Raw genomic sequence first — 17,189 nt, 5'->3', positions numbered from 1 at the left:
TCTCCACAGTAATCCCCTGGAGAAAAACTGCTAATGGGGTAGATTCTCCAGGCTGTCACTTGCTTCCCTTTAAATTATCCGTGCGTGCACGGTGTGTGTGCACGGTGTGTGTGCGCCCGGGTGTGCGTGCACAGTGTGCGTGTCAATCCCTGCGGGTCGGTTTTGTCTCTATGGGGGACTAGTGATCCCAGTATGTCTGCTCTGAGTGGCCCTCTGCAGCTACATTCTCTTATTATTGGGGTAGGCCGTCATTATAAATAAGAATTTGTTCTTAACTGACTTGCCTAGTTAAGTAAAAATAATAATATACACTACCATTCAAAAGTTTGGGGTCAGATGCCTCACAAGTCCTCAACTGGCGGCTTCATTCAATCGTACCCCCAAAACACCTATCTCAATGTGAAGAGGCAACTCCGGGATGCTGGCCTTCTAAGCAGAGTTGACTGGCCAATAAAAAGAAAAGATAAAGATGGGCAAAAGAACACTGGACAAAGAAACTAGTGTTTTGCGGGTACTATTTAATGAAGCTGCCAGTTGAGGACTTGTGAGGCATCTGTTTCTCAAACTAGACACTCTAATGTACCGGGGCCTCCCACTCCTCTTTCCATTCTGGTTAGAGCCAGTTTGTGCTGTTCTGTGAAGGGAGTAGTACACAGCGTTGTATGAGATCTTCAGTTTCATGGCAATTTCTCGCATGGAATAGCCTTCATTTCTCAGAACAAGAATAAACTGACGAGTTTCATAAGAAAGTCTTTGTTTCTGGCCATTTTGATCCTGTAATCGAACCCACGAATGCTGATGCTCCAGATACTCAAAGCCAGTTTTATTGCTTCTTTAATCAGAACAACAGTTTTCAGCTGTGCTAACATAATTGCAAAAGGGTTTTCTAATGATCAATTAGCCTTTTAAAATTATAAACTTGGATTAGCTAACATAACATGCCATTGCAACACAGGGGTGATGGTTGTTGATAATTGGCCTCTGTACGCCTATGTAGATATTCCATAAAAGGTCTGCCGTTTCCAGCTACAATAGTCATTTACAACATTAACATGTCTACACGTTATTTATCATCAATTTGATGTTATGCATGGATGCAACATGTGTGTGTGTTTGTGCAGATCCATTGTAACTCCAGTAGGTGCTGCTGGAGTGCAGTAGAACATGTAGAAGTGTGTGTGTGATTCTGGTCCTTAGAATCTGGGGTCAGCACCAGCCTGCTGTCAGCATATACAAGCCCAATACTCACAACCTCTACAGAGACTCACCAAGACAAAGCTACGCACACACACACAAACACACACTCTGCTAGCGCTTGACTGATTCACACACATGCATACCTCTTGTCTGATCAGTGAAGGACAGAGCAACGACTCTCAGAATGAGAGAAGGAACTCATCTTTTACATGAGAGAAATGAGGGGTCTGATACCTCACACTGTTGTTGGCAGACACTACTACAGTCAGGATCATATTAACAAGTTATTTTAACACCAGGAGTAAATAAACAGGACTAAACAGGCTTAGGGAGTTTTGTAAACAAACACTACTCCTCACACAATGATTTGTCACAGACCCTTCTTTTTCCCATTAGTTTAGAGTAGAAACGTAATAGAAAATGCTTCATTGTTATACAGTAGCTATTACTTTGTACTTTCTCACAAATTGTAATTATATGATAGGAGAAATGATGTTTTCAGTTAGAAATGATAGGGGAAGGTGAAAGGCAGATATGCTGTCCTAGTGAAAAGTGATTAAGACTGCAGAGGGACATAGTGTGATGATGGCGTCAGGGTTCCGTTGGCGCAGATTTTAATTTCATTCTCTGAGAGGATTAGAGGACATGTTGCGTGAAATAACTTGGCAGGTTACTCAGATATTTCCTTGGCTATATGAGTAATCATTTCCTCTTTATTGTTTTGGCAGGATTTATACCAAAGGAGCAATCAGCCACAAGATAAGGATCCGTTTTTGTCTAAAAGTATTTGTTTACTACGGAGACTATGTGAGAGGTTTCTTTTAGATCATGTTTAAGAGTACAACGTGAGCCCTGGTCTGGCCCTGGGTGTACCCTGTCATATCTCTATACTACTATACAGTAATATTAACCCTTTATATCCTGGGCCTGCAATCCCCTGGTCCAGCAGCAGCCGCTGACAAGGTTAATCTATTTAGAGTAGGTGGGGAGATTACACAGTTTATTATCCGCATCTCCTCTTCTCTCTCCCCCTTCCTCGGTCCCCGTCCACCAGGCAGCATAGGCCAGCTCCCAGCTCCCTCCGAAACCTAATCCCATGTCTACAAGAGAAGGCTGTATTATGGGAGAGAGAGATTAACAATATGCCCGTTGTTTGTTGCCCCGTGCAGTCTGGCAGGCGGGCGGGCACGGGTAGTGCAGGCGGAGCGGGCACGGGTAGTGCAGGCGGAGCGGGCACGGGTAGTGCAGGCGGAGCGGGCACGGGTAGTGCAGGCTGAGCGGAGCGGGCAGTGCAGGCGGAGATGGGCACTAAAGCGAAGAGTCGGGTTGTTAGGAGGCCAGAGATGTCGGATATGAACTCTGACAGGGAGAGAGTGGGTTAGAGGTAGGGGGAGAGCGACATAGGGGGGGAGAGAGTAAAGGGGGGGAGGAATGCACAATGCATCCGGCTGAGATAGTCCCGACTCCCAGATGAAACTCTGCTGCATACTTCCCCAGTAACAGGAGAATGGGGAAGGCATGTCACCCACCAAACCACTGACATGGCCTGTCAGCATGGAGGGGTGGAGAAGAGGAGGGGGAGAGGGAGGCACACACACACACCAGTAGTATTATGCGCAGGTTAATCACTGGCAATTATAGGGAGGAGGAGCAATCAAAAGGCAGTGATGTAGATGATGGCCCTGGCTGGGTGGAGGACAGGGCTGTGTCATCATAAACCACTTGTGTCTCAACCCGTTTGTTCCTGAAACATTGAACAGTGAATGTTATAATCCCTGGGGACTGGGAGGGTCTGATGTATGTGTAGTTACTGACTGGTACACTGTTGTGGTACTATGAGCTGGTGTTGATGGGAACGATAAACAGATGGACCTTTTAACAGCAGCTTTTTAAAAGGCATGTCTGTGTGGTCCAGACTAATAAGGTATATTAGTAATAATAATTCATCTGGTTCCATGATTGCTAATCACAAACATACCAATGAGATTATCCTCCTCCATATCTTTCTTAACTCTGATTATAAGTAGATAAGTAGATAATCCTATTCAAATGTAGCATGTCTTGTTTTAATAACCAGTGTAAACACATATCTGTTGGTGATAATAAATGAAATCCGACCAAAATAAATTCAAACAACATACTAACCTGCGTGTTCTATTTCTAAACTGCTGTTTTGAATCCAGGTTCATTGAGCAGTGGCCCAGGACCTCTATAACATCCTATAGTCTTTCAAATACCCTCTGGGGGTTTTATGTGCCTAGATGTTCCGTGTAATACTCCAATTTGTAGCTGATGAATATGTATGAGGTTAGGCAGCGCGTGCAGTCCCAGTGCCGCTGTGCATCTAGCCAACACGTTTATCAGTTATGTTCTGTCCCAGGCCGTTTGTATTAGGTTGCTGACAGTCGACAGCTGTTCTGCCTTTAATAAGATTAGAGTAAAGAAATTAGTAGTGGTCTCTTTAATCTGCCATTTAACAGTGGAGGCCACCTGGGGCTCTCTGCCTGCCTTGTCCTCTACACTCTGAATGGCTAATGAGAGAGAGGGGAGGAGAGGAGAGACGTTTGGCATTAACCCTAGAGAGAGAGGGCCCAACACACAGCCATAGCACTTCTCTCTCCACTGCACATTCCCCCTTAACCTCACTGCTCCACAGCCACACACTTGTAGGTTTACACACATGCAGAAAGCTTATACTATAAGTGTTCATGCTCAAATGGATTGAAATTGATTCTCTGAGATGATGATGCATTTGATTGAGTTGATAGTGAATGATCAGCATAGTGTATATGTGCAAACAATGACTTCTCCATTGTGTATTGTTCTACTGTGCCTTTATTGGCAACAGCTAAACCCTTGTCAGCAATTATTTTTTAAATGCCTTGTTAACTGCCTTGTTCAGGGGTAGAATGACAGAGTTTTACCTTGACAGCTTGGGGATTCGATCTAGCAACCTTCTGGTTACTGGCCCAACGCTCTAACTACTAGGCTACCTGCCACCCCAAATAACACAGGATCAGAGAAATACTAACCTCAAACAGTCTGATACGGTCTGAGGTAAAAAAATATATATATACATAAAAAACATTAGACAATATTTCACCTTGCAAATACAGCCTGATTCCTTCTTAGCGGGAGTCTGTAAACGTTAGTTAGCGAGGTCTGGTCTCCCGTCCCGGTGGGAGCAGCAGTGAGTTAGGGGAGAGGCAGAGCATGCAGAGCCACACAAACAGGCCTTTTTCTGGGCATATCGTTCAGGCAGCCTGGGGGCTGGAGGTGGGGCTGTTCCTGGACCCCTGCCCAGAAAGCACAGTTTGGAGGGTGTCTCAGCTTACCTCTGTCTGTACTCTGCTCTGCTGACTGACTGACTGACTGACTGACTGACTGACTGACTGACTGACTGACTGACTGACTGACCTGACTGACCGGACTGACTGACTGACTGACTGACTGGCCTGACTGACCGGACTGACTGGCTGACTAACTGAGTGACCGGACTGACTGGCTGACTGACTGAGTGACTGGCTGACTGACTGGACTGACTGACTGACTGACTGACTGAGTGACTGGCTGACTGACTGGACTGACTGACTGACTGAGTGACTGGCTGACTGACTGGACTGACTCGCTGACTGACTGAAAGGCGCCTGTATTATAACTTCTGATTCCTCCACTCCAGAACTCTCCTCCTTCTCTCCTCTCCTCTTATATTCTCTTCTCCCCTTTCTTCCCTTCTCCTCCATTTCTCTTTCTCTTTCTCTCCTCTCCTCTCCTCTCCTCTCCTCTCCTCTCCTCTCCTCTCTCTCTCCTCTCCTCTCTCCCTCTCCTCTCCTCTCCTCTCCTCTCCTCTCCTCTCCTCCTCCTCTCTCTCCTCTCCTCTCCTCTCCTCTCCTCTCCTCTCCTCTCCTCTCCTCTCCCTCTCCTCCTTCACTCTCTTTCCTCTCCTCTCCTCTCCTCTCCTCTCCTCTCCTCTCCTCTCCTCTCCTCTCCTCTCCTCTCCTCTTCCTCTCCTCTCCTCTCCCTCTCCCCTCCTCTCCCCCTCCTCTCCTCTCCTCTCCTCTCCTCTCCTCTCCTCTCCTCTCCTCTCTCCTCTCTCCTCTCCTCTCCTCTCCTCTCCTCCTCCTTCACTCTCACTCTCTCTCCTCTCCTCTCCTCTCCTCTCCTCTCCTCTCCTCTCCTCTCCTCTCCTCTCCTCCTTCACTCTCACTCCTCTCCACTCCACTCCACTATCCAGCTCAACAGATTGTTGCATCTGATCTGAGGAATATGTCATCTTGTCTTCCTCTATTGGCCGTATGCCTCTCTGAGATCCCAGCGATCAGTTATGACATTTCCACTGTAGAGACATTTACCTTCCTGAAAGCTGAGGCAGATATATTTTCACAATATTCAAATCTCCTCGATCTGTAGCTCCCAGGAGTGCTGTGTATACAGTGCCTCACCAGACTAACGTTACAAACTGCATGCGGTTTTATGATGTTTATGCCCGATGAGGATTTGGTTGAAAACAAGGAGCAGATGGGGAAAGTTAGTGTCGATATGGAAATGTTTATGTCAAGAATTAAACATGGTTTTACTTTGAAAAATGCATTATATGAGTCAGATGGGTTTGTTTCGTTCCTTGTGAAATATACTGGGAGAATATCCGCCCATGTTGGATTCTAGATGGGAGTATGTAGCTAAGATGAACAGGGCCAGACATTTTCCTGACAACGTGGTCTGACCAGGAAACAACTAGGGCAGGAGTTCTCCCTGCTCAAGTCACTTGGTCATTGAAACTAGGTTACATACACTGTTGTACAGATCTTTGCTGAAACAGGTGCTACAGTGGGAAGTTTACTGAGGTCATTGATTATCATGTTTCCCTGCAAAAGATCAAATCAAATGTTATTTGTCACATGCGCTGGATACAACACGTAGACCTTACAGTGAAATGCTTACTTACAAGCCCTTAAACCAATAATGCTTTAAGAAGTTAAGATTTTTTTTATAAATAAGTGTTAAGTAAAAAATAGATAAGTAGGAAATAGAAAAGAAAAATAACAAATAATTCAACAGCAGCAGTAAAATATCAAGCAAGTCTTTATACAGGGGTACTGGTACAGAGTCAATGTGGAGGCTATATACAGGGGGTACTGGTACAGAGTCAATGTGGAGTCTATATACAGGGGGTACTGGTACAGAGTCAATGTGGAGACTATATACAGGTGGTACTGGTACAGAGTCAATGTGGAGTCTATATACAGGTGGTACTGGTACAGAGTCAATGTGGAGGCTATATACAGGTGGTACTGGTACAGAGTCAATGTGGAGTCTATATACAGGTGGTACTGGTACAGAGTCAATGTGGAGTCTATATACAGGGGGTACCGGTACAGAGTCAATGTGGAGGCTATATACAGGGGGTACTGGTACAGAGTCAATAGTATATACAGGTGGTACTGGTACAGAGTCAATGTGGAGTCTATATACAGGTGGTACTGGTACAGAGTCAATGTGGAGTCTATATACAGGTGGTACTGGTACAGAGTCAATGTGGAGTCTATATACAGGGGTACTGGTACAGAGTCAATGTGGAGGCTATATACAGGTGGTACTGGTACAGAGTCAATGTGGAGGCTATATACAGGTGGTACTGGTACAGAGTCAATGTGGAGACTATATACAGGGGGTACTACTGGTACAGAGTCAATGTGGAGACTATATACAGGTGGTACTGGTACAGAGTCAATGTGGAGACTATATACAGGGGTACTGGTACAGAGTCAATGTGGAGGCTATATACAGGGGTACTGGTACAGAGTCAATGTGGAGGTGGTACTGGTACAGAGTCAATGTGGAGGCTATATACAGGTGGTACTGGTACAGAGTCAATGTGGAGTCTATATACAGGTGGTACTGGTACAGAGTCAATGTGGAGACTATATACAGGGGGTACCGGTACAGAGTCAATGTGGAGACTATATACAGGTGGTACTGGTACAGAGTCAATGTGGAGGCTATATACAGGTGGTACTGGTACAGAGTCAATGTGGAGGCTATATACAGGTGGTACTGGTACAGAGTCAATGTGGAGTCTATATACAGGTGGTACTGGTACAGAGTCAATGTGGAGGCTATATACAGGTGGTACTGGTACAGAGTCAATGTGGAGGCTATATACAGGTGGTACCGGTACAGAGTCAATGTGGAGGCTATATACAGGTGGTACTGGTACAGAGTCAATGTGGAGGTATATACAGGGGGTACTGGTACAGAGTCAATGAGTCAATGTGGAGGCTATATACAGGTGGTACTGGTACAGAGTCAATGTGGAGGCTATATACAGGTGGTACTGGTACAGAGTCAATGTGGAGGTACAGAGTCAATGTGGAGTCTATATACAGGTGGTACTGGTACAGAGTCAATGTGGAGGCTATATACAGGTGGTACTGGTACAGAGTCAATGTGGAGTCTATATACAGGTGGTACTGGTACAGAGTCAATGTGGAGGTCAATATATATACAGGTGGTACTGGTACAGAGTCAATGTGGAGTATATACAGGGGTACTGGTACAGAGTCAATGTGGAGGTCTATATACAGGGGTACTGGTACAGAGTCAATGTGGAGTCTATATACAGGTGGTACTGGTACAGTGTGAGTCAATGTGGAGTCTATATACAGGTGGTACTGGTACAGAGTCAATGTGGAGGCTATATACAGGTGGTACTGGTACAGAGTCAATGTGGAGTCTATATACAGGGGTACTGGTACAGAGTCAATGTGGAGTCTATATACAGGTGGTACTGGTACAGAGTCAATGTGGAGTCTATATACAGGGGGTACTGGTACAGAGTCAATGTGGAGTCTTTATACAGGTGGTACTGGTACAGAGTCAATGTGGAGTCTATATACAGGGGGTACTGGTACAGAGTCAATGTGGAGTCTATATACAGGGGGTACTGGTACAGAGTCAATGTGGAGTCTATATACAGGTGGTACTGGTACAGAGTCAATGTGGAGGCTATATACAGGTGGTACTCAATGGTATATACAGAGTCAATGTGGAGGCTATATACAGGTGGTACTGGTACAGAGTCAATGTGGAGGCTATATACAGGTGGTACTGGTACAGAGTCAATGTGGAGGTACTATATACAGGTGGTACTGGTACAGAGTCAATGTGGAGGCTATATACAGGTGGTACAGAGTCAATGGTACAGAGTCAAGTCAATGTGGAGACTATATACAGGTGGTACTGGTACAGAGTCAATGTGGAGACTATATACAGGTGGTACTGGTACAGAGTCAATGTGGAGACTATATACAGGTGGTACTGGTACAGAGTCAATGTGAGACTATATACAGGTCAATGGTACAGGTGGTACAGAGTCAATGTGGAGACTATATACAGGTGGTACCTGGTACAGAGTCAATGTGGAGACTATATATACAGGTGGTACTGGTACAGAGTCAATGTGGAGACTATATACAGGGGTACTGGTACTGGTACAGAGTCAATGTGGAGACTATATACAGGTGGTACTGGTACAGAGTCAATGTGGAGTCTATATACAGGTGGTACTGGTACAGAGTCAATGTGGAGGCTATATACAGGTGGTACTGGTACAGAGTCAATGTGGAGGTTATATACAGGTGGTACTGGTACAGAGTCAATGTGGAGGTTATATACAGGTGGTACTGGTACAGAGTCAATGTGGAGGCTATATACAGGTGGTACTGGTACAGAGTCAATGTGGAGGTTATATACAGGTGGTACTGGTACAGAGTCAATGTGGAGGTTATATACAGGTGGTACTGGTACAGAGTCAATGTGGAGGTTATATACAGGTGGTACTGGTACAGAGTCAATGTGGAGGCTATATACAGGTGGTACTGGTACAGAGTCAATGTGGAGTCTATATACAGGTGGTACTGGTACAGAGTCAATGTGGAGTCTATATACAGGGGTACTGGTACAGAGAGTCAATGTGGAGTCTATATACAGGGGTACTGGTACAGAGTCAATGTGGAGGCTATATACAGGTGGTACTGGTACAGAGTCAATGTGGAGTCTATATACAGGGGGTACTGGTACAGAGTCAATGTGGAGTCTATATACAGGGGGTACTGGTACAGAGTCAATGTGGAGTCTATATACAGGTGGTACTGGTACAGAGTCAATGTGGAGGCTATATACAGGTGGTACTGGTACAGAGTCAATGTGGAGGCTATATACAGGTGGTACTGGTACAGAGTCAATGTGGAGGATATATACAGGGGGTACCGGTACAGAGTCAATGTGGAGGCTATATACAGGTGGTACTGGTACAGAGTCAATGTGGAGGCTATATACAGGTGGTACTGGTACAGAGTCAATGTGGAGACTATATACAGGTGGTACTGGTACAGAGCTGTTCAGGAGTCTTATGGCTTGGTGCTAGAAGCTGTTAAGAAGCCTTTTGGACCTCGACTTGGCGCTCCGGTATAGAGAACAGTCTATTTGGTATTTTGGTGTTTTATAAGGATCCCCATTAGCTGTTGTAAAAGCAGCAGCTACTCTTCCTGGGGTCCACACAAAACATGACATAATACAGAATGACACCGCCTGGTATAGAGGTCCTGGATGGCAGGAAGCTTGGCCCCAGTGATGTACAGGCCGTACGCACTACCTTCTGTAGTGCCTTGCGGTCGGAGGCCAAGCAGTTGCCATACCAGGCAATGATGCAACCAGTCAGGATGCTCTCGATAGTGCAGCTATAGAACCTTTGACGGATCTGAGGACCCATGCCAAATCTTTTCAGGAACTTGAAGCTCTCAACCTGTTCCACTACAGCCCCATCAATGATAATGGTGATGTGCTCAGTCCTCCTTTTCCTGTAGTCCACAATCATCTCCTTTGTCTTGATCACGTTAAGGGAGAGGTGGTTGTCCTGGCACCACACGTCCAGGTCTCTGACCTCCTCCTTCATCTCTGTGAATGTGCCCTGGGGTGTAATGGACTGTGCTGCTCTTACTGCTCTGTGCCACAGGACCTGTACAGGACAGGTCATTGAGTGGATGATCGATGGTTTTCTGATGGGAACCCAAAATTGCCTGCTTGTCTCTCTTATCTCTCTTCTCTGAGTATTGGTCAGCCGGTCACAGATTAGATTGGTGGATGATAAGGTGGAATTTGACAAGACAAGTGAGTGGGACACTTCCTACACACACACATACACATACAAATACACATACACGCAGGCAGGCACGCACACACACACACACACACACACACACACACACGCGCAGGCAAGCACACACACACACACACACATACACACACACACACACACACACACAAACACACACACACATACACACACACAAACACACACACACAAACACACACACACACACACACTGTTAGTCAGCAGGATCACATTTAGATGAGTGCTGATTCTACTCACTGTGTATTATTTGTTATGACTACTGGCACTGTGTCAAATGGAAAATGGACATTAAGTTTTAAAGGTGATTCCTTGTGAAAATAATATTACAATTTGATCCACCTGTTGTTTATTAATACAATTACGAGAAACCAACATCTCATCATGATTTCACCGTTTTGAGAAAGGCGTTTCACAGATTACAAAAAGTCTTTAGCTAATTGAAACAATATCCTAAATGACATTCATTGGCCAATAGAACAAGACACACCTTGGCTGTTGGTGTAATTCAGAAGATCGATTGTGGAATAACAAATGTACTCATGTGCATTTTGTCCTTCTTTAGTATTTACTAAATTATTTCATTTGAATGTACTGTATGTTAGTTTCATTTTAAATGTATATCAATGAGTATTACTTTATGACTGTAGAGTATAATTCCCCTCCTCTCCATAGCTGTGTTACCTGCCTCAGTGGGAGCATGTTTAGTCCACAGCAGAGTCTCCTGAGCCTGGCCATTTTTTAATTGAAAAGTTGTGTTCTCTTGGCATGAATAATTCAATAGAGAGCTACTGGAATTAGAACAGCATGGAGGTGACAATTCATCCGCTAGTATGCACTATCTATAGCAGGGGTATTCAAATCTGACCCTACGAGGTCCGGAGCCTGTTGGGTTTCTGTTTAACCTGATCATTAATTGCACACATCTGGTGTCCCAGGTCTAAATCAGTCCCTGATTAGAGGGGAACAATGACAAATGCAGTGGGACTGGCTTTGAGGTCCAGAGTTGAGTTTGAGGGAACTACACTGTACAGAGCTTCCTAGTTTGTTACTGTACAGAAGAGACATACAGTATGACAACTACAAGATGAAAGATGTCTTTTCTATCATTGTTTTTGGAAAGTATTGTTTGTAATAGATGCCTGTTAACTAAAGGTGTGTGTTGTTGTTTAAACGTGTTGGAATAACTGTCACTTTGCAAAGATGTTATTATGAAATTCTCCGATTGTTTTTCTTTGCATTGACATCTGCCACGTGATGCTTTGTCCTTATTGGTTCATCTAAAGGAAATACAATAAAGCTGAATGTGTCAGTGTGTAAACTGAACCATACAGACTAAACTAAATAACTCAAACATACAACATATGGAAAGTTGACATTGTTTCGCTGCTAGTCGTTTCCAATTTTGAGTGGCACATGCAGTAATATTATACAGCAAAGCCAGGTGTCATAACCAACTCAATTGCTGTTATGAAATGTTAGTAAATCCAGATTATGTTCAGATACACACACAGTCTCTCACTCTCTTTATCTCTCTCTTTCTGTGCCAAAGTTATTGTTGTCCTGCTGTGGGTCTAAATGGTTCACAGCCAGATGATGACAGTTGAAGGTCCTTGGTAGTTAGCCTCTCAGCAGTTATCTGAGCAGGCTAACACACAGACACAGACACACATACATACACACACACACACAGACACACATACATACACACACAGACACAGACACACATACATACACACACACAGACACACATACATACACACACACACACACACACACACACACACACACACACACACACACACACACACACACACACACACACACACACACACACACACACACACACACACACACACACACACACACACACACACACACACACACACACACACACACACACACACACACACACACACACACAGGGTACACACCCTGACTTCTGACTTCTCACCCTCCTGGTTCTGGCACACACAGAACCGATCTGTCAATTTTAAACTTAAAAAAAGTACAAATTGCTTCACTGTGGAATGCAAAAATATTTCAAAGCCCGAAGTAATGCAACAACATTCTGGAGTTTTCCTGCAAATTCTCTTACTGACTGGTTTGTGTTTATCATAGCCACATCTCAATATTCTCTCCCCATAGTGACAGACCTGGGTTCAAATACTATTTGAAATGATTTTGCTTGCCTGGCTTAGTGGAACATCTGGTATTCCAGGCAGTCTAGGGTATTTAAAATAGTTCAAATGATATTTGAACCCAGGTCTGCTGGTCTGTACCCAACTGACCAGGTCTGCTGACCAGGCAGGGTTCTCCCCGTAGCCTGGTGATGAAACTGATCTCCATGTTAATGTGAGCCAAACATTTGTATTTCAGACTGCGTCTGTGTGTTAGCTAGCAGTGAAGTGCTGTGCTGGCCCTCTGCCTACTGGGGAAAAACCTACCATGGCCAGGGTTCTGGAATTACAGCTGACTAGAGTTCCAGCCAGGTCTCCATGGCTGAGCAGTATTTAGGACATTTAGCTTGAGTCCCAAATGGCACCCTACATAGGCCCTGGTCAAAAGTAGTGCACTATATAGCAAATAGGGTGCCATTTGGGACGCAGATCAAAATGTTGTTGATACTCTGGGGTTTCAAGCAGATACATCCTTCATATGAATAACTTGTTAATAGATCATGTTTAATATTGATGAAGTGCTTTTAATTGAGCCCACTTTTCACTGCTGTGTTGCTGGCATAGAAAGAGGCAGGCAGGGCTAGCAGGGGAAGGGTCTTTAGTTGTAGCTGGTGTTGATGTAAGTGATCAGGGTTGGACTGGCTCCCTGGGTGTTCTGACAATATTGGATATCACTGTGTTTCGATAAATAGTAAGATACCGCAGAAATGTATGTGTCGTACCTGCCATAAGAAGATTGTATACTCCCTACTTGAAACACCACGTACATACACATACTGTAATTCCTATACTCTTCACTCCCCTCTCTCTCTCTTACTCTTTCTGTCTCACACACACACACACACACACACACACACACACACACACACACACACACACACAGTGCTAATTGTCATCTACCACCAACCACTGCTCTGGCTACCTCCCAGACAATTTACTGTATTTCAGCCGTTGCATTTCTCAGTTCTAAAAATATCATAGTTTAAATTATAGGTGGATTCTTTGTACATTTTTTACAGGGTGTATTTCACCTGATGAGTTCAGGATTTGTAGCTACACACCCTACACATTTCTGTTGCCATTTTATGTGATCAGTAGAGAGCAAAACCTTCAGAACAAGCTATAAATATGACAACAGAATCACTCTAAATATGAAGCTCTTGGAAAGATGCCCCAAAGAAAATATGCTTGGATGTTAACTTGGAAGCAATTTGGCCTTTTGGCCTCTCATCTCGGTCTGGTCCATACAGTATGTTATTGGGCAATGCTCCATTCAATGTTACTACGTACACTGCTGGTGGATGCAAGATTACAAGTTATTGAGTGATCAGTGCAGTGGGTCACGTAAACTAGCTGTCAGACTGATATCAAGGAAACACATCATCAGGCTTGTCTCATCTTTTATAGGGTTAGGTTAGGGTTAGAGTTAGGGTTAGGGTTGGGTTAGGATAGGGTTAGGTTAGGGTTAGGGTTAGGTTAGGTTGGGTTAGTGTTAGGTTAGGTTGGGTTAGGGTTAGGTTAGGTTAGGTTAGGTTGGGTTAGAGTTAGGGTTAGGGTTAGGTTAGGTTGGGTTAGGGTTAGGTTAGGATTAGGTTAGTGTTAGGATAGGGTTAGGGTTAGTGTTAGGATAGGGTTAGGGTTAGGGTTAGGTTAGGTTAGGTTAGGGTTAGGGTTAGGTTAGGATTAGGTTAGGGTTAGAGTTAGGGTTAGGTTAGGGTTAGGATAGGGTTAGGGTTAGGGTTAGGTTAGTGTTAGGATAGGGTTAGTGTTAGGATAGGGTTAGGGTTAGGTTAGGTTAGGGTTAGGGTTAGGTTAGGTTAGGATTAGGTTAGGGTTAGGGTTAGAGTTAGGGTTAGGTTAGGGTTAGGATAGGGTTAGGTTAGGTTAGGTTGGGTTAGGTTAGGGTTAGGTTAGGATTAGGTTAGGGTTAGGGTTAGGGTTAAGGTTAGGTTAGGGTTAGGTTAGGATTAGGTTAGGGTTAGGGTTAGGTTAGGTTAGGGTTAGGTTAGGATTAGGTTAGGGTTAGGGTTAGGGTTGGGTTAGGTTAGGGTTAGGATAGGGTTAGGTTAGGGTTAGGTTAGGTTGGGTTAGGGTTAGGTTAGGATTAGGTTAGTGTTAGGTTGGGTTAGGGTTAGGTTAGGTTAGGTTTGGTTAGAGTTAGGGTTAGGGTTAGGTTAGTGTTAGGATAGGGTTAAGGTTAGTGTTAGGATAGGGTTAGGGTTAGGGTTAGGTTAGGTTAGGGATTAGGTTAGGGTTAGAGTTAGGATAGGGTTAGGGTTAGGGTTAGGTTAGGTTAGGTTAGGGTTAGGGTTAGGTTAGGTTAGGGTTAGGATAGGGTTAGGGTTAGGGTTAGGTTAGTGTTAGGATAGGGTTAGGGTTAGTGTTAGGATAGGGTTAGGGTTAGGGTTAGGGTTAGGTTAGGTTAGGGTTAGGGTTAGGTTAGGTTAGGATTAGGTTAGAGTTAGGGTTAGGTTAGGGTTAGGATAGGGTTAGGGTTAGGTTAGGTTAGGGTGGGTTAGGTTAGGGTTAGGTTAGGATTAGGTTAGGGTTAGGGTTAGGGTTAAGGTTAGGTTAGGGTTAGGTTAGGATTAGGTTAGGGTTAGGGTTAGGGTTAGGTTAGGTTAGGGTTAGGTTAGGATTAGGTTAGGGTTAGGGTTAGGGTTAGGTTAGGGTTAGGATAGGGTTAGGTTAGGGTTAGGGTTAGGTTAGGTTGGGTTAGGGTTAGGTTAGGATTAGGTTAGTGTTAGGTTGGGTTAGGGTTAGGTTAGGTTAGGTTTGGTTAGAGTTAGGTTAGTGTTAGGATAGGGTTAGGGTTAGTGTTAGGATAGGGTTAGGGTTAGGGTTAGGTTAGGTTAGGATTAGGTTAGGGTTAGAGTTAGGGTTAGGTTAGGGTTAGGATAGGGATAGGGTTAGGGTTAGGGTTAGGGTTAGGTTAGGTTGGGTTAGGTTAGGGTTAGGTTAGGATTAGGTTAGGGTTAGAGTTAGGGTTAGGTTAGGTTAGGTTAGGGTTAGGTTAGGATTAGGTTAGGGTTAGGGTTAGGGTTAGGGTTAGGTTAGGTTAGGTTAGGGTTAGGTTAGGATTATAGGTTAGGGTTAGGGTTAGGGTTAGGTTAGGTTAGGGTTAGGTTAGGATTAGGTTAGGGTTAGGGTTAGGTTAGGTTAGGGTTAGAGTTAGGGTTAGGGTTAGGTTAGGGTTAGAGTTAGAGTTAGGGTTAGGCGATGTAGTAAGTACTAGTAGGAGGAGAGTCTAGCTGGACAGAGATGTGAGGAAAAACAGATTATGATCCTAATGTTAAGGACCAAACCGTAGTTTCTTCTCATTGTCCCAGACCAGTACACACACACACAGGCCCTGTCAGTGAGAACCCCTAGCAGAAAATAACCAGATTAAAATACTTGAGGGCCATAAGGTCTTTGCGCTTTTTGACAGCACTTTTGACCTCATGTGGTGTTCCTCATATGAAAATGTTATAAAAATGAAACACTTTTACACTCTGGCACTGGCTACTATCCCTTATAACGTTGAGCCTCCTCAGTCAGCCAGACAAATTACACTCAAAAAGTATCTGTTGTGTTGCAGTGACACCATAGAGGAGGATAATGTCATAACAGCAGCTTAAGTTCAAGTGACAGGTGACCTGTTGAGTGCTGCTTGGGAGAAGAGAAGGAGGAGACATAGAAATGTTCATAATTACCAGTATGTGAAAGTGGCCTGTCTTGACTGACAATCGTAACAAAGAAAGGGAGCGTGAGAGAGGATGGGGTCAAGGGGGAGAGGGGGCAGGCGAGGGGAGGTTTAGAGGTATAAACAATACTCTCAGTTAGAATACTGGTGTGTTCTAAAGAACCTAAAGTAAATGTTGGGATTGTGACCGACTGGGAGGTCCTGTCTGAGAGGTGATTGATTGACAGCTCTCTCCCCCTGGACATCACTGAACTGTAGCTGGGCAGGGCAGGGCTGTGTCCATCCTCATGGGAGACAGACATACCTGAGACTAGACAGACAAGGTGAGACAGATCCCTGATCCCCCTGATCCTTCTGGCCCCTCCCCTCAGGGCTCCTCCCTTCAGGCTGACCGGTCACCCAACGACACAGGCAGAGTCGACATGGCGACAGACAGAGTGATAGCCCAATTACCAATGATTTGTTACGGAATGGGCGGAGAGAGAATACTCCCTGGACCAGTCATTGGCAGACAAATTAGCGATATCACAATAACACATCGCTGGACGGCCGTGGTGGGCTACTGGGTTTCAGCCCTTAAAGGTGGAGGTATCGAGTGTCGCTGAGACTATTGTGGCTACAACTACAGGGAATTCTATTGTGACTTTTGTGTAGAGGAGGAGGGATTCATTTGAGTTTTTCATTCCAGTCAGCGCTTTGCTTTCTCATCCCTTCACCCACTTTCAAATGTATGGTGTTTAGTTCAAAGTTTAAAATATACTGAACTAAAATATAAGCGCAACATGCAACAATTTCAACGATTTTACTGAATTACAGTCCATATAAGGAAATCAGTCAATTGACATAAATTCATTAGGCCCTAATCTATGGATTTCACATGACTGGGCAGGGGTGCAGCCATGGGTGGGCCTGGGAGCCAGGCCCAGCCAATCAGAAT

Source organism: Oncorhynchus nerka, linkage group LG27 (genome assembly GCF_034236695.1).
Source record: "Oncorhynchus nerka isolate Pitt River linkage group LG27, Oner_Uvic_2.0, whole genome shotgun sequence".
In the NCBI taxonomy this organism is placed as follows: domain Eukaryota; kingdom Metazoa; phylum Chordata; class Actinopteri; order Salmoniformes; family Salmonidae; genus Oncorhynchus; species Oncorhynchus nerka.
The sequence above is the reverse complement of the archived record's forward strand: the minus strand, read 5'-3'. Positions refer to the sequence as shown.